The sequence below is a fragment of the Nomia melanderi genome, chromosome 14, assembly GCF_051020985.1.
Source record: "Nomia melanderi isolate GNS246 chromosome 14, iyNomMela1, whole genome shotgun sequence".
NCBI lineage: Eukaryota > Metazoa > Arthropoda > Insecta > Hymenoptera > Halictidae > Nomia > Nomia melanderi.
Window position 1 is genome coordinate 11631375 of NC_135012.1, and position 20156 is coordinate 11651530.

General features: G+C 36.2%; 1 long non-coding RNA gene across 2 annotated transcripts in view; it reads left to right on the forward strand.

Annotated features, from left to right (window-relative positions):
* The window catches only part of LOC116429011 (uncharacterized), a 65890-nt gene that overhangs the window by 32447 nt on the left and 13287 nt on the right, over positions 1–20156 (forward strand). The window lies entirely within an intron of this gene.

Genomic DNA, 20156 nt, shown 5'->3' on the forward strand with positions numbered 1-20156 from the left:
TCGGACAAGCGAAACTTTGTTTAATTTAAAATATTTCATCGTTATCTTAACATTTACAAAGGCTAAAGGAAATACATTATTTATGGGATGACTCGATAAAATGTTTAAGGTGTCCGTGGCAGTGTAAAGGAAAATGCAAAATGTGTGTCGCCGGTGGTGAACGGGTTCATTCGGTCGCGGCGACGCGTGGATTTTATGTGATTTCGCTCGCGCGATTACCGCACGCCAGAAATCTGCGATTACCGTGGCCGATCGTTAAGGCCCGGTGACCACTTGTCCGCATAATTGACTCTCTCTCTCTCCTCCACCTTTTTCCGCCGTTTCCGGTTTCGGCACTGTGTTCGTAGTACCGTTCGCATTCATTGGAGCGATAGCAGATCCCGAGTTTAGCGGTACAGTTATTCTTTCGGTTCTGAAAAGGCGGACGAGCGTATTCGTTATATTTTTATACTTGTTAAAATGGCCGCGGACGCTTCGTAAAGCGTCGTGGATCGCTGACAGATGGAGTTGTTCGGTGAATGTCGGTCACCCGGAAGCGAAACGGAATTAGCGGTTTTTAATTGCGAATCATTCGATGGACCATGTAAATCGGATCACGAGAATATCTTGGGCAGTTATATTCTTTAGGAGTGTTTAACAAGAAATACAACGTACCATTTAAAAATGTGTTAACCTTTGGAAACACTCGATTCATTTTTAATATTGTTGGGTGTAAACTTGTATTTATTTTTAGGGAAATGTGAAGTAATTTACAGCGGTAAAATTCAACGTTCTATATTTATTTTATTTATTATTATTATTAAATTTTATTTGTATAATCTTTTAAAGCGTGGTACTTTTTGAAGTACCACAAATAGAGTATAAGAAATTGTCATCTCCAGCGACATACGAGTGTCAATTTAATACGACTGATATGTGACCCATATAAAAATTGTAATAATAGATTATTTTCAGCTTCTTCGGACGTTTATTATAGTATTTAAATGAAACTATTTATTTTCAAAATCATTTCGTATATTCAATGCGTCGAAGATAATAATTGCGAAAAAAAGGCGATACTATGATTGACACGACTAGTTCATCGTTAATAATTTATTAGGAACAGAAGAAATTGATATGCTTATTCTACGTCTACGTTTACTCCAAAGCTGAACGGTTCATAATAGAAAAGCAATATTTAGTTTACATTTAAAAAGGATAAATAAAACATAGAGTTCGTAAATTCAGTTTAAAATTTTCGTCACGAGTCTGACACGATATGTAGGTCAAGAGGTGAAGGTTCTAAATATAGCGAAACTTTTCTGTCAATAAATATTAAGGGAGAACTTGTGATTTATTTTCGGTGTAATATTGTAACCTGCTTTATATTTTTTCTAAACGAAAATGTTACGAAATAGCGCAGTTATTCGCTAACTTCGGATCCCTTTTCGTAAAGCATTGTTAGCCGACTCGATTGCAAAGAATTGAAACATTCGAGGACAACAATTTTTATGGATTTGTAAACCGAGATATATTATCTAATAATATATTGTCACTGCGAATCTTGCTACCGAAACAAACACCGGTCGCGAACATGTTGTATGTCGGATAGCAAGTGTTTAATATTGTATTTTTGCGTTATCATTTCGTTACATAAATTCGATGTACAAATCGTTAACATGTAGGATAATGGCAGCTAATATGGAACCCCTGAATTTGAAAAGCTTGCTGAAACGACAGATATGCATATGTTTCAATGGAACCTGCGTCAAAACACAAGGAAATTAATAAATATTCATATATCGCTCGATAACAATGCAAAAATGTAAATGCCTCCGTACCACGATAAAAATGTAAATACAGTCGAAAACAGTGACCTAAAAAAGTGGTTCCTAATATAGAACCCCTAAATAATTTGTACACAAAACTTATTTTTATCACGAGAAATTGTTCACTAAAAATAAAATTAGACTATATATTTGCTGTTGTCGGAGTTTCGAACATGTGGTGATCTTAATCGCCAAAATTCTGTAAATGTATAAGAGGACAAAATGTATGAAACGATAGGAAATGCTCTGAAACTACCCTTGTTGACAAGAAAAGGTGGGGGAATTTTCCGAAATGTGGTGTTTCATATTAGGTACCGTTACCCTATAACATATTATATTAATTCATTATTATAAAAATATATTGTGTTTAGAAAAATTTGGTCACAAAACCAGCTCGTGTTTCACGTATTCTCATATGGATACGAGCAGGTTGACGCGTCTTTATCCGGGGCATCGGTTGTTCTTCATTCGCGCCTCGTCGAAGCAAACGATTCGACGAAACTCACACCGTCGACGACGGTTTGCTCGGTCCCGTGAACTCGAAACGGGAAAAAACGAGTCTCATTAGCTGCCTCGGGCTTGGCATTTTACGGTTGAATCGATCGACAACAGAAATGGCTTCTCATACATTCCGCTGAAAAATCGGGAGCTCTCTCGATTGAGAAAAATCTGAGCCTCGAGAATAGCAGTGTAACCTATTAGTCCCGTGGAACTTTGTAGGTGGAAAAAGAGCGAAGTACTTTTCCCAGTCCACGAATTACATAAAAATAGCTGTGCACGGTGTGTCGAAAAATTCTTCGAATTTTTTCATTTGTGCATTAGTTTTCGTTATTACATTAACCCTTTGTCCCACAATATCGTGTCGGATTCGCGAAGAAAGTTTTAAACTGAATTTGACTGATATAATGTTATTTAATATTGTTTTAATAAATTAAACATTGCTTCTATATTATCAGTATATAGAATTATTAATTAATTGTTAATTAATTCTCTGTTATCGATATTGAATTTATTTCTTTTTTTAATAAACTATTAATGGTAAAATGGTTTTAGCACAGTTGTGAAGGAAATCAGGACGAGGGATTAATAATTCAATAAATATGATATTTGTGCTTGATATGCTTGATATTTAATATTTAATTCATGTATTTACATAAAAATATTCGTATATAAAAATAACATTGCAGAATTATGACTTTACGATTCTCCGATAAATAAAATAATTTGATTTGTCCGTTTAAATTATTATTAAATACTTCGCAAACATGTTTCTACATTATTAACTTAGAGGATGTAAAATGATTTCATGGTAAATCTACATCGTTAACCAGAGGATGTAGAATGATTTACTATGAAATCATCCTACACAGATGATATCATGGATATTCCCACTGGTGAAATCATCGTTCTCACTTTCATGATGATAGAGGCACTTATATGGACAGTTTTCTATGAGAGGAATTCACATAAATGAAACACGCGACTAAGCGTCGCGGTCTTAACAAATTATTTATTACTATGTTTATTTTAACATCAAATTTAACGAACATAAGAAGAAATACATGTTCCTGAGACATTGACACAGCTGATAAAAAAAGATCTTTAATAAAATTTTCAATATTCATGATTTAAAGACTAGTTTTATTACTGTTATACCTAGTTCTACGTATTAACTGAAAGTTATCTTCATTATTTTATATGAAATCGGAAACCATTTTCTTTTAAACTTATTTTTTCAGTTAATGCCTGTATCGTAAAGCCGTGGTTTGTTAACTTGATTTCGTTATAAAAGTTGTCGATCAATGTACAAGTTTCGAGCCCAATGTCAAGCAAGATTTACCGGTGTAGCGGCGTTTCAGTGTCTGAATCTGATCTTTGTTCTGTAATATTTCATTTCGTGCGGCTATGTTTTCCGAACTGGTCATCTCTGTTACGTTGATAAAGTATCGAACCATGGCTCGATCTCTTCGGCTTTAGATATTGTCAGGTATTGTCATTTCCCTCTGTGTACTATTTACAAAGGAACTTTGGCATCCGAAAAACTCTGGGTTTTATAACATCAAAGAATGACGAAATACTTTGATAAAAGTGTCATACCACTTTTTTACATAGCCAAGACATTCCATCAGCATTAATATATATTTGCTTATTTTTCCACGTTCTTTGAAAATTGCAGAAATAGATGTGAAAATATTCTCCACGGTATTCAAAATTGATTTAACAATGAAGTTATATAAAATTTACAATTTAGATTGAAAAGAATCGTTCACCTCCTTTATTCGTATATTTCATTGGGTTTTTATGGCAATATAATATCTGTGCCTACACCATGTATTTAGAAGCTGTAGCATTTTCTTGGGAAATAAATTATGAATTTTATGTAATGTAAAAAATGATATAATCAAAATTCTATATATATTTTAAAAAATTTTTAAAATGTAGTTAATCGATTTAGCCAACGTAGTTCACATAGAACACTTATACATTTATTCCACATAAATCATATGTACATTTCGTTAAAATAGATCCACGCAGATAGACGTAAGCAATATTAATCTACGCGTCATCTCCTGTCATTTATCCCATCGAGTTCAATAATTTAAAGCGATTACACGCCGAATATGGATCGCAATCCCGACAAAGTAATTCGAAGGAAGCCGAGGTGTTTCTATCGGCTCATCTGCAGCCGTTGCGGAATATAGACATTAGGGGATCATTTATCTTACTTACGCGGCGGCCGATGAGTCTGACCTATCACAGTCGCCAGGGACGAAAATTTCTCTAACCTGATCTAGTTTCTTCTAACGCGGCGAGTTTCCACCTTTGGAGATCAATATTCATTAGGCACGGCCTCCCTTCACCGGAATCATGGGCTATTCTCGTTCTGCGCGCATCGACTAATGTTTAGAGGCTCTGATTGACCGATCTCCTCATGGATAGAGCGCAAATTAATCGTATTAGCTGCGTAACTACGTTTGCCTGTCGTGACTACGGTAAGTAATCTCCTAACAACCGAAACGTTTCCGAGATCTAATTTTCTACCGGTGATTGTGCGGTTCGATGGAACTTTTCGACACTGCTAACTTGTGCATCATTTTTACGTGAGAATTTCTTCTTCCTGAATATCATGAAAATTATTTTAATTTCGGTTTATGGATGGTCTCATTTTTTAAAGCTTATCAATAAGTTTTAATGGAATCTGTTTTATTTAGTGTCTTAGTGAATGTACGGTTAGATGGAACTAACTCATTTTTTATCGTTTTTAATGAAACATAGAGGAGAGAGAAGAATAGATGGTAAGGACATGCAGATAAGTAGAACAGTTGATAGCAGGGGAAAATGAAAAAATAAGTGAGAGAACGTGGTAGTAGGAGAAGCAGTTACGAGCCAGAAAATTGCATCCAACTTGTAACATTCTTTTAAACTAGTCTCGTATAAATCGAATTTTCTACACTGGGTACGTGAAAAGATATAACTAACTCTCAACTGTATTATTAAAAAATTATGAGTTCATAATGAGGTATATATAGTTTACTATACTTTTAGAAATATACATTAAAATAATAGAAATGAAGTGTTAAGAAAATTAGAGCTAAGAATTTAAGTAATACAAAATTGATTCCAAATTATTTACACATATTTACGAATTGTAATACATGTATAGATCATTACAGAAACTTATTTTATTATCAACATGTAGCTACTTATGAATATAAAATTGTAAACTAAATATTACTTATTAAGAGCATATTTTGTTATGCATTAGGTTATTCGATAAACTCGTTTATAAAGGTTTCACTATATTATCTTCCCCATCGATTGAAGTTCTTCGTTAAAAAGATATTTGTTTCCTCAATTATAGCGAAATAAAAAATGGACATTATTTATAGGGTAATTATACACTCAGCAAATCAGCGAACGATCAGAGCTAAAAGTCAATCAAAGACACAGTAGTTTTACTCGTACGGAACGGTTAAATTATTTCGACATTCAAACCTGATGAATATTTAGCGGTCCTTCGGTGATTAATGATGGTAATTAATGTGATCTCGTCACACTAATTTCCATGAGTTATATTAATGTGACTAATGAAGGATGGCGTACATTTGATGCATGTATTACGAGTATGGGTTTAAAACAGGCCTGAATCGTGTTATGGAATTTATTTGCAGGATAGGTTCTACGTTGATTATCATTTTTTTACTAATGAGTTATACCTTTCACCGAAAACTACGCATATTTAAAAGAAACGAGTTTAGAGCATTGGTAATTGAGGAATTTATCAATTAGAACTGAAATTGATTATCTTATATTTTAAAGTTAATTTTAACATTTCAAATTATAATTTATTTTAATGTTGTTTACATTTATAATTTGTTCTACTATTTTATATTAACAACGAATTCATTCGTTGATGTATGCAATAGTATAAAAAACTGGAACTATCCAAATGATCATGTACTTTAATTTTTTTGTTTCAATTAGCTAGTATAATTATGATTACCATGCAATAGAAACAGTAATTTAAGTTATTCAAAAATTCTATAAGTTTCCCTCAGTCATTATTCTCCGCGAACCGTAATCAATACCGCCAATAAACATCATCTTCAATGAACAATTAAGAAATCTTCCTCGCTGTTTACTTTCCGCGTTAATTATATTTTAAAACATATCGTTCGCGTGTAATAAGAAATTAATATAAATATACATCGCGTTAGTCTACACTCCGATTACGTAAGATTCTTTGTTGATACAATTCTACGACGTCCATTTAGATTCCACGTTTTACTGTGCAAACGTTTCCTTCGTAGTAACGCTAATGAAAAAATAGTCATTACATTAGAAAAGAAATCGTAATGAGGCTGTGGACTTCATACATTTATGAAACACTTAAATCATTAAGAAGAAGTAACGAATATACGAGCTTCTTGCTCGTTCCCGGTGTAATAATACTCTTAACGACAGAAATAAGTTACCGTTTAATTGGATTTCTTGCGAATTACGCGGACGATAGAAATGTTAATTTTCGTACGAAATTCTTAGTCCCGTCGTAAAGTGCAGTTGAAAAGTTACCGTGCGATTAAGAAGAAATCATAGCGTGGAAAATGTGCGATCCACTTCCTGCTGGAGCAGCACAGATTGCTTTTTGCGTTCGTGTTTAGAACTAATACGATATCGTAAGGAAGCGCGGAGGTACGTTTGACGGATCGATGATAAAATTAGCTCGAACCGTCGAAGACCTATATCAGGATTAAAATAGGAAAGAGAGAAAAAATCATAATAAAAGGAAGAGGAAGATTATCTGACAAAGGGATCGACTGGCTGGTAACCGATTCTATTCGCAGCCATCGCCAGAACCCGTTTCCGGTATATTCGATTTCCTGCACGCGAGTCAGGAGGAAATTGATTCGAACGATGCGCCGCCATCGTTCTTACATTTCGAGGTTAGGCTTGAAAAACGAGTTTAGGAAAAAACCGAATTAACGCTCGACGCCGTGTGTTGTTTGTCGTCTGGTGAATTACCATGTATTCTACGGTCACGTGGTTGGTTACCTATTTAACACTAAAACTACCGAGCAACCGGAGTGACTTATTTGCAGTTTTTTATCGAAGTTAGAACACGTTTCTCGAGATTCGAAGGGTCTTCTAGTCTCGTATCTATTGATTCGATTGAAAATCTTTCGAGCGCCTTCATTATTGAAATACGTGTAAAATAAACACTCTGAGCTGGATCAATTTTATCCATCCGGTAGGTTTAGCGTTAACATAATTATATCAGCTGAATAAACCATAACTGTTAACCTGTTAATTGTGGAATTTAGTTTCAAAAATCTCTAATTGTGCACACAATAGAATCTAACAAAGAAGTATATATGTAACTGCTTCTTTCACATAACAATCCGTAGTTCTTGTAACATTCATTATATTTTAAATCAATCTTCCTTACGATAGTAGGTAAATATTTATGGAAAATGAACTTCGAATAAATATAATTTGAAAATAAGTTCCTATAAAAATAAAAAGGAGAATTTGACTAAATTAATGAGCGAATGATTACATTAAATTGACGAATGAAATTTTCAATAGTGTAATTATCTCGATCATCCTGTCTCTGTTCATAAGTCTATGTAATTTCATTAAAATTAGATCTTCGCGTATAACGAACTGCCATTCAAACCTGTTATATCAAAAGCACGGGTATTAATTTCGCGCGCGAACCAAGAAAGTGTGAATTTTCTCTATGGACACGAAGAATTCACGGTGACCGCATCCGTGTCGTTTCCCTTTGACTCTCAACAAATTCACGCTCGAAAATGTCGAATTAATCTTACAGAATCGAGTGTGGAACTTTACGTCGTTATATCCGGCCGGAAAAGCGGTGTATTTTATTTCGTAAATTTTTATCGATACCCGCGGAAAGCAATTCACAACCAGCGAGTAAGTAACACCGATGAAGCAGCGGCCCACTTTTTTCGGTCCATTTTCCAATTTGTCAGGCTTTCAAAAGGAATTTTTAAATACACCTACGGATGCGTGTCCTAGTGCTTTATTGATTCTTTTTACGCGCAGAAAGTTTATTTCAGAAAAAGTTTCGCCGGTAACCCTCCACGAAAATTCAGAGTTTAAAAATTCTCAAAGCGAACATTTTTATTTTAGTTAGAGGTAATAGGTAATTGTAATTTTCGTATACGGTTTTACCTTTTTTCTACAACGCGTTCAACAATTGAGCCCCTTTTTTAAATTAGTACAACGTTTATTCGTATATGGAGACACTTGAAGGTTTTTGTTCTCGTCAATTAAGAGAAATTGGTACATATTAATCAATTCGGGTTTTTAACAATTGTAAACACGTTAAATTTTATTACGTAAAAATAGTTAATGAATTATGAAAACTATAAATAATTACAGTTTACAATTTATATTTTAATTGAAGTTGGCTATTTTCAATTGTATTCTTTTAATGTTAAAAATAATGATTGGAACGAGAACATGTAAGTAAACGAATAATTGGCTTCATTAAAAAATATTTCAGTTATATTAACCACTTGACCTGCAATTCGTGTCAGACTCGTGACGAAAATTTTCAACTGAATTTGAGAAATCTAAATATTATTTATTGTCTTTAAATATAACAGGGTGAATAGCTGCGTATTATTATTACATTATTATTATCTACCGCATATTAATATTACAAAAACATTATGATACTACAAATACGAATTTACAGTTTATAATTATAACATTCGCCGCTAATTTGCCTATGAAAACGAGTACAAAAATAACCTAATAACGAACTTTCACGAAACTATTTGATTACTTCCGACACATCAATATTCTATAAAATCAAAATAAATTGCATATTTGACGAGGAGCATCAAATTTCGTTTCCAAAATTTAAATCTCAATCCCGTGAAGTTGATTAAACACCCGGTCTGTTAAAACAGAAATTGACTTTCCACCCCCGCTCTCTCGCTATATATCCTTCCGGTCGATCCTAACGAAGACTTTATGATTGTATAACCTTTCCCTCGTTTCGAAAAAGTAATTCGATCGTTCGACGTTTTGGAAGCGGTCCAAGCGCCTCGAAACGCGGGACGGAGTTCGCTTAAAAATTGAATTAAGTAAACTCCAAGCTCGTCTCGCGTTCCATTTGCATGAACGCGCGCGTCTATTGTTTGTTTCATTTCGAGGAATGCCGAATCCCTCGCCGACCACTTTCACCTTTGCAGGAAAACGTCTGCGGTGTTCCTGCGACTCGCAGATCGGAACGCGGATGGTTCGACTGCGACATTGTCCTTGGTCAATTGCATCGGTTAATCCAGTGTTTCTCAATCTTCTCGGACGAAATGCCCACTTTCTCGGGTTCGTTCCTTAATTCGTTCATTTTCATTTTTAACAGCTTAATATTGAGACTATCAAGCGGGTCAAAACGATCCATTCTTCGTTTTGAAATTTGAGGTTGGTGATCTAAAATTTAATAATGTCTGGTTCTAATTTCGAGAGATAAAATATCAACCTTTTCAATGCCATATTTTTAAAGACGGGCAAACATGATTTTAGTTTCCGTTTGTAGTTTATTTTGTTCAAACTGATACAAATTGAACAATACGAACAAACATACAAAAAGAGTGCAAAGGGTTAAAATCTTCGTTTCCTGGGATTGATTCGAATCTCCCTCTTCGTAATTGCAACTTTCCGGTATCCCAATGTTCACTGTATATTGACAATGCATTCGCTCGCGCAAAATGACCGTCTCCCAAAAGCGGATAGTCAGATAATCGTTCAGTTTAAGATGTCGATCGCCCACCGGGGGGCCCACGCCGAGAAATACCGGGATAATCAGATCCCATCGTTCGGTGCGTTTCAGCGTCGAGTCAGAAACGTACGGCGTGCACGCCACGGAATACTGCTAATGTAAATGCTAGTCCAGACTGATAGACTTTGTCAGTAGATTGTCTATAATCCGTCCAACGATACGATTCAGCAAACATCAACAAAACATTCTCGTGCGAGGCACGTGATAGAGCAAGCTCTAGCTGTTGGCTTGCGAACGGCCGTAAATTGTTGAATTTTGGAGCAGGCTGAAATTGACATTCAAATGATCACGTATTTGAAAGATACTTTCGCGGCCGTTTATAGTCTCCAATTTAAATATCAATTTTCAATTTTCAATTTCTCGATAATAATGGAAAGCGTTGTTTCTAATTGAATTTTTGGAATTCATGTTTGTATGCTCTTGAAAATTTGGTAGAGGTATATAGCTGGTATGTTTGTTTCAACGTATATTTCTAGATATTTTTACTCTTCATTATAATGGAAAATAGAATTCAGCGGTACACCGGTTAACGCTCAAGAAGTGTTAGAAGTTTTAACTGAAACAGCGTTAAACAAGGACATATTAGGACATAATAAATAGCACATGCCGATTTTGATAGACCTTATGTCACACATGGTTCTCCAGAAAATCCACTTTAAAGGGGTGAAACCATCCCTTAAAAATTTAGCGTTGAAAGTGTATTTTTTACAATACCTCTGAAACTAAGGAGTGGATAAAAGAAATTGTTTTTTTAAATTGTCCGCCTCGAAATGAGCAATTTAGATTTTTAAACTAAATTCCACAGTTAACTGGTTAATTAATAACACGTAGTCGCATTGGCGAACAGCGAATTAACGTGGAATCTAGATGAGGAAATATGAGAACTGACCAATTAGATCCATATTCGTTCCACGGTTCAACTGCTGCGCAACGAAGAGTACGCAAACCGTCCGCGGACACGTGCCGCGAGGAATTGTCTTCCAGTGTGGACTGGCCTCGATGTAGCCGGAGACCGCGCTGTTTACATATTACGACCTGACCCCCTAAGCATGCTTGCATGTCGAACGTGAAACGATTGTCTTGTATCCATTTAACGCGACTGTATGAACAGCTGCATAATTTCGCGGGGAGCCACGCCACGGGGAAACGGTTCTCCTGCTGATCAATCTGTTATTTGTCAGTCATTTCACGCGGGATTTACCGCGAGTTTCGGCCGGCCCGCGCCGATTCGGGAGCAAATTTGTCCACCGGTCGAACATCAAAATTAGTCTGTCAATGTTTCTTCGGTTGCTCCCACCGATACGCCTTGGTTGTCGCGCCAGGGAACCACGATCGACACATCGATTTTACGTGTGACGGGTTTTCTTTTGAGAACTCGAAAATATAATAATTCTAGGGGAAAGAGAATTTTATTTGAAACAGCATAATTATTTCATCACAGCTCACAATGAAACTGACTAACGGTTGAACTGCTGTTTTCTAATTCTTTTATGGAAACTAAAAGTGGATATATCGGAATTTCAATTAACTTGTAATTCAGTTGTGAAAAAGTTTCTTCAATCATTTCTGAGAATCGTTTGTTGTATTTTCAATAATTATAAAAGAAGAAATAAGGAACGGTCATTTTAGTAATTATAGTAATTTACAGTAGAATTCAACGTTTTATATTTATTTGATTTATTATCATTATTATAATAAGATAGAATTTTTATAATCTTAAAGTGTGGTACTTCTTAAAACAATTTCCAACGTTTCATAACAAATTTGTATTGTCGACGTTAAACAACCTCGAGTCGTTTACAGTACAATTAGCAGCGAGAAATGACTCTTCAGGGCAGGAACGGTTAGCAGAGTGTCGTATAAAGACTCAGATGTCGGTGCTATTACAGTGAGCCTTGACACTAAAATCCCGGACGCTATCTTGCCGGCCATATTTCTTTGAGTCGGACCGTAAGTAATGCGGTTTTATTTGAAATGAGTTCGGAACGATAGAACTTCAACTATGTCCTTCATCCACTTGCACGGGACACTGACCTGTTTCTCAGCGAGAGGATACAGCGGGGCTGCGGATTTACATCGTAATTGGTTCCGGAGTAGGCGACGTAAGTCGAAAAGGACGTAAGTCGAGGCACACAGGATAGACGTGTATGCATGTGCGCGACATACATGTATGCACGTGTATTTGTCAGGTTAGGAGATACATTTCCTCTGAAATGTATTGTAGGGCTACTAAAATAAAAACTAAGTCCGATGTGGCTCTAACGAGGAATGGCGACTAACTGGCTTTTCCAAATTAATTTTTGAAATTCCTCTATGGAAACTTTAAGAGTGCGTCTATTGAAACTTCAATTGATTTAGAATTTAGTTTTCGTATTGCTCCGGTAGTTTTAGTATTAAAGAAACAAAAAACTCAACCTGCACGATAACAGTAGAAGAGTATAAGAGATTTCAAGTATGTTTGGTGGGTTAAAAAATTTAGTATTCAATTGATTTAGAATTTAGTCTTCTCAATAATTCCAAGCAAAAGACATCAAACATGGGTCATTGTTCTACCCGTCTGGTAGTTTTAGTATCAAAGAAGCAAAAAGCTCAATCTGCACGATAACAGTAGAAGAGTATAAGAGATTTCAAGTATGTTTGGTGGGTTAAAAAATGTAGTATTAAAAACAATTGACTACCGCGTTACACGGAGACGACGTAAATCGGTAGGACGTGACTCGAGATCCCGCTGTATTTTAACTGCATTATGTCCGAGGACTCTGTTTTTATGATAAAGACGCGCGACGAAAGTGTTAAAGGACCGTGCAGTTCGCATACGGGAGGGCGACGATCGCGCGGAACAGGATTCCAGCTCTTTAATTAGACGTCGCCGGGGCGTCGTCATAATCTAATTTTCAGAAGGGAGACATCAGAAGAGAGGCTTGCGTAACATTGCTCGTTTCGGTTCGTCGATCAAAGCCGGCAGGATCGTTCCGAGCGTATATACGCGAGAATTCTCCCCGCTGATTTCGAATAGCAGGTCGCACGGTTAGCTAAGCACCTTTATATGCTCGCGAGCACGTAACGAGGCTGCCCCTCTAACCGGTCTTAATATCGTTGTTCTGAAACAGTCCTGTAACGGTGTCCTGGAGACGCGATGAACCGACCGCTGGATCCTGGAAGAGAGTTACGCGTGAAACTCGCGTGAAGCGGCCGGATCATTGAGTATAGATGTGGCCGCGGTGAACAGTGGATTAAATTTCGATTGAATTTTAGGCACCACTTCTGGATAATTCAAGAGATTCTGGAGAAAATTGTGCTAAAGTACCGACGTTGGAGAGTTTTGTTTGTCGGTGATAAACGTACGTTAAATTGACTTTCCGAAATTCCTCTATAGAAACTCCAAGAGTGCGTCTATTGGAACTTTAATGGACTTGTAGTTCAGTTTGTGTATTGCTAAATTCATTTCCTTAATGATTTCTCAGGGAAACGATTGTTACCTTTTTAATAACTACAAGAGGGAGAAATCTGGAATGTTTTAGTGTTAAATTGAACTGAAAATTCTGAGTTCTCTTTTGTTCATTTCACTTTATATCATTTTATATATTTTATATTTCCTTTTGTTTCTATTTTCACTAAGTTTACCTTTGTTTTCTAACCAATTACTTGACTGGTTACGGTAAAACTTCGTAGTATAATTTGATGCTTAGGATGACGTGTGTACTCGTCAAATGCAGTGAACTGTCTAAGATTTTAAAAAATATTTTCCACATTGGTAGTTTATCAAGTGATTTTACTTTCGTTTAGACGAGATTTCCGTCTACTGTAAGACGTTCCACAGCAAAGTAAATATTGTTCGAAACATGTTCGTGAATAGCTTAAAAGATAATCGCGTGGAAAGATTAAAATGGGATTCTCCGCATATTTGTGGAAAGTTGGATGAGTCAAACATCCTGGCCGTCGGAATATTTTTCCAAGGGTCCGGAATGCATCGAGCCGAAGATTTCTGACCTCCTTCTGCATAGTTTATTTCTACCTTTGATATTCAAATGCATTGTTGTCGATGCCGCTATTCTTGGCCGTTGAATTTTAAAATGCGGTCGTCTGTATTCCTCTTTTTGCGCGCTACAGTCGTGACAGGCGGACGCGCGGTGTACTTCGGTAAAAGAGAAAAAGGAAAAACGGAACTCGGAAAGATTGCTCATATCGGATTATGTCGTGACAACGTTTCAATCTTTCCAAAATCCGTTCGCGTTAATCATATTTCGCTTCGCGTTATTTAAAATCCAATTCGTTACTCGCTCCGCGGCGGCGGGTTTTTTTCGCGAATAAAATTGCTCCGCGGTACCGGTGTATTTAATTTCAATCCGTATTTCCGAAAATAATGTATTTTCAGTTTTTAATTTACTAGGAAAATTTCAGCGGCACCGGCGATATAAACTGTGCACGCAATTTGCGATCCGTCGAATCGCCAATAAAATCGTCTCCGTGGACCGCTCGAATATCCGTGGCAGCAGCTTTCGCGGCGTTTAAAGCTTGATTGAACCTGAAGAGCAATAAATGTCGCGAATGTTCGTTTCCGTCGTAAGCAAAGAGGGCCGAATTAAAAACAGTGATACGTTTAAGGTGGTCAATTTAGGCGAAACGCCGGTTATAGAGCACTCCGCGCGGACGCAACGGCGTCGTAAACAGATTTTATTCCGAGGATAAACGTCACGGATTTATCGTATAATCAGAAATTCGAAACGTTTCTCGGTTAATCATGTTCCTCTTAATCCTTTACACTTATCGTTATAAGACGAAATATCATTAGCGTTTTATTTATGTTCGCAAATATTTAATTGAATTTATAGAAACTCATCTCTTGTTTCATTTTGAATAATTTCGTATTATTTAAAAGCTTGTCGGTAAAACGAAACGTAGAAATATCGAATTTCTTGCATTTCTTCGATAAGGATTAAATATTAAAATAAATATTGGCGAAACCATATGTTATTTCAATATATATTATTATATATATTATAAAAATTGTGTTATAGTTTTCTTTGAATAATTCTATAAATAATAATTAAATAACATTACTAGAATTTTGTATTAATTCAGGATTGTAATTGCTCTTATTATTAAAAGTTTCGTTACTTTCCAATAAACTATTCAATAGCCACCAGGAAATAATAACACTTCTTAAATATAAAAATTCTATTATAATAGTTTTCTTTGAATAATTCTATAAATAATAATTAAATAACATTACTAAAATTTTGTATCAATTCAGAATTGTAATTGCTCTTATTATTAAAAGTTTCGTTACTTTCCAATAAATTATTCAATACCCACCAGAAAATAATAACACTTAAATATAAAAATTCTATTATAAATTACTTATGTCGTATTCCACAGAATAGAGGGAAAAGAGATTTTTCGGAAAACCGTCGAACAATTTAGGGGCGAAAGGGTTAATTTACAGTGGATTCTGATACGGTTTTCAGAGGCGGGATCGGGAAAAGGAAAGATATTACGCTCGGTAGGAAGGGTATCTCATTCAAAGGAAATTTCGAGGGAAATTGAAAGGGCAGCGATCCCGATTTAAGGATACGCGTGATATCTCGCGTTACGTACCGCGCGAAATGAGCCCTTTGAACGGTCGGATGCGTTGAAGCGTCGTGACGTCGCGAACGCTATTGCTTGATTTTTGGTCGGCTCCGCTGCCGCCGAAGTTCGTTATTGGGAGACAAAGTCGAACGGGTTAAATGAACCGAAAAGAAGAGCGGACGAAGTGTCGTTAACTCGGGATTCCCTTGGCTCGGAAATATTCCGGGCTTCTTCAGTTTCGTTTTATTCCACTTTTATGACTGAGATATCGCGATAATTTCGGGAATGTCCGCCGTTTAAAACTGGTCCGCGGGATTCTGTTTCGTCTACGAATTCCTAGGGAGGAGCTGCGCCGCGTTTAACGGCTTTCGAAAAATCTCTGCGTTCGAACGAACCGATTTCTCGACGAGATTTTTTGGTTTCAGAAGTATCCACGTAAACGTTTCGTTTTGCAGTGGAGAATATTTGTATGGATTCATTGTTGCTGTGTTATCAATGAAAGTGTATTGGTGAGTGTGCTGCGGTAAGCGTACAATTGTCGATGTTCGTGTAAATTTTCATGTAATTTTAGAAGTTAGATTAGCTTTGAAAGAATGGGTAGATGTTATGTGACTCGATATTTTGAAAAATAGAGTGTTACGGTTAATAAAGAAACTTCCTAATTGCTTTCAAATTTACGAGTTCACAAGTGTTTTATTGTTGAAGTACTTTTTTCAGATAGTTTATTAACTAACAATAAAAGCTAGAGTTGAACAATTACGAAAACGAATATTGCATTCAGAATTACTTATGACGTTCTTCGACGTAATTTTCTTGCCAATTCAATTATCACATTCATTCTCTATTTTTAATTTCTTCAATTTTCATTTATAGTTAAAATCTACAATAAACTCTCATTATAAACCAATGAATCTCCCAAAAAATACTAAGTACAGCCCGATAACCAATATTAACGAACATCCTCAAAATATCCTAGAAAATCCGTGAAGAAAGAAGAAAAAGGATAACGAGCAGAAATTTTCAATAAAAATATAAAACCGGTGCTAAAGCTTCAACGAATCCGAGTCGAGAGAATTTCGCGCGGAACTGGTCGCGAATTAGCGGCGCGGCCGAGGCATCGCGGCGAACTCGGGGCGTCTAACTTGGCCGCGCGTTGCGCGTGTGCCCAAAAATCCGTCCCGGGCGCCCGGCGGAATCGTATTCGAGCCGCGACATTCTGTCCTTTCATTGACCGAGGGAAATTCAAGTGGCCTGATTAACGTCGTTAATTAAGTTCGGCCCGCAAACAATAGCAGGCTGAACGCAGCGTCGAATTCGGGATACACGCGGCGGCTCGAGTGTCGGTTAATCAGCATACCGTGTGTCTCCCGCGCCACCTGCACGCCTCCGTTCGCGGAAAATGTTAAATTAGCATTCGTCGCCGCCGGAATAATTAAGGCGACTCATCGCGGCCAAGAATATTCCGTCGCTGTCCCCTCGCGCGCGGACGTTCCCCCCGTCGTCCTTTTTCCGCCCTCGCCTTCTGTTCGACCATTTTACCACGGTTTTATACGCGCGACCCGTGCAGCCCCTCGTACCATGGTGTTGTTTTGTTTGCTCGCCGTTACAGAATACATACCGTCGGACGTAGTTGATAAACTGGGCCAAGCGACGCCGCGAGCTGTCCTATTTTCGACACTTCTTCCTCCCTCGCGACGAGATATTTCCTTTCCAATCGACGACTGCGGGCGGCCGCCTCTCCTCCTCGGGACCGATTCGCTCTCCTTTGTCTCCACGTTTCTTGCCTATTTGCACCACTTTGAAGTTCGGACGAGCAATCGACCGCCAGGTGATTCGTTCTGGTGTTGCGCCCTCGGAGGAAATATTTTGAAAGCGATCGCGTTTGCGAATGGTCGTCCTTGGATTACGGACGCTCGCGTGGAGTCTCGTTTTTCTATGTGGAAACGAGAGGATGGGAGTTTGCGTAGGATTTTATTTTTTGTAGTGATTTTGGTGGATGAAATGATACTTTGTTGAATCGAGGATACTTTGTATCATTTAAGGCAGCGATTTCTACACTGGGAAGCGCGAGAAGTTTAATAGAAATGTAATTTTCATAATGTAACATTTTGTACTAATGCATCTTTTACCATTTAAAAATGTGTCTATTATTTTATGAAGTAAAAGGAGAAGGAGGCAAGATTAGATTTTCTTTAAAGATGGGCGTAGTATTTATTTATGTCACTTTTTAAATATTTATAATTACATAACGTTAAGTATGATTAAAATGAAGATTTATTGCTAAACTAGATTATTGATATTTATGGAACTACAAGTTTTTAAAAAATATTCAACAAAAATTTAAATAGAAATCAATTTCTCATTATGAATTTCGTTATAATGACAACAACACAAGAGCTATCTTAAATTTCAGTAAAATTGTTTATTTTATTGTATTTCGTGCGTTTCGTACATTTGGAAATCAATAAACATATAAAATTAACAATTCAATTATCACCGCATCGAACAGGCTGATACGTGTCGAGAATAAAATTAATTTTTTATACTCAGGAGGCGACCCCGCTGTCGCCACTTCACTGGACATAGCAAAATTATAAAGTTTGATATCCAATATTAAGCTTTGTATGCATTAATACGTGAAACATTCGAATAAAATTGCTTCGTTCCTTAATTTACGCGTGATTTCTCTTTAACCCCTTGCTCTACCATCTATTTCCCAACTATAATTGATAGAACTATTTTGCCATTAATAATTTATCGAAAAAGGGAAAACTCTAGACATATTCTATGTATATATTTGTTCTAAAGTATCATTATCGATAACAGAAGAATAATTAATTATAATTCAAAAGGATCGAGTAATATTCATTCCTATTAAATTTTCTTTAAAATTTCCACGAGTCAGACACGATATTAGGTAAGAGGTCAAGGTAGTTCGAAATAATGTCACTCACATCTCGTTAGAAGACAATAAATGTTCCTAGCGAGAAACTTTGGAGAACAAAGGGTTAATTGACTGTCAATATTTCTCGACCGTACCATGCGATGCAAAAGGTTCACGAACCTCGGCCCGGCATTCTTAAATATCCTGAAGGGAAAGAAAAGTTCAAGCGCATCGGGGTCAGACCTATCGATTTTCCCGACCTACGCCTTCGTTCCACTTCCTATTACTTCCGAATCACAATCGACTCTCTGAGGTGCCTTTAAGGTTGAAACGCCTTAAGTCCGATGTAAAAGCAAATTCTCTGGCTGCGTATAGCATTTCAATGATTTTTCTTCCAATGATTTCGTTCGGTCGTAAATTCATACGTCTCATTCATGATTTTCGCTTTTATTTTCATTTATAATAGTAAGGTCCATTGTGCAGTTATTACCGTTAGATTTTATTATTTTTTAATTTCTCATTTAATTTTACTTACTATTCGCATTAGAATATAGGTCACTGATTAAAATTCACATTTATAGGTTGATGAATCATTATAATTTATAATGTACCTTTGTACATAACGTTTTTTGGTACTAAAGTTACTTGCAATTATAATCATTTGCAATTACATCACTATCAATGGTGTCATCTATCCTAAGGATTAAACGTTTTATACAGCCTTCAATCATTTAAAACTTCTTTGGAGTTCACTTAGAAACTGGAACTTACTTTCCAAGGAAAACTTTACTGCAATTTTATCTTTGGTTACTTTTTAGTTATTCAATATGATTTCAAAAGATTTGTGTGTACGATCCTTAGTTCTGCATCGCTTCCTCTTTTTTCATTGAAAGAAACTAAATGTTCTACATCCTGAGAACTTTGGGAACATTTATTTAAGCAAAGGAAGAGCTTTGCTAGAAAAATTCAAATGAACTTACGTTAACCTTTATATAAATATTTCAAACCAGTATATTTCATTATATTATATTATATTATATTATATATAGTTTCAATCAATAATAGTAAAAACATACAAATTAATAATTTTTATGTTCTTACTATTATTGATTGCAACTACTACAATATTACGATAAGAAATAGTAATATATTATTCTATAAGTTCCTAAAATTAATGTAAAACAGAAGATACAGTTGGCCTGGGAAGGAGAGAGCATCACTCGGTATGGATCATATGGATAATTTATTTACAAGAGTAAAACATTATGTACAAGAATGCCTCGAGAATCGTGTGAAAAGAATACATGCTAAGGGATGTGGCAGTGGGAACACAGTTTCAGTTTACCTGTTGGCTCAAGGTGTAAATTATAAGAGCTCGCAGAGCCATGTGATTTAGACACAGAGATTTCTACATCTTATCGCTGCAATTTACGGTTTTCCATTTGCACTAGTGACCCTGAACAGATACCGCTGTTCACCTCGAACTATTACGCCATCCTGGTTGAATATTCATCCGTACTTCGAGTTCCCTAGTCTCATTGCAATTTTAATCCGTCAACGATAAAAAGAAATAATA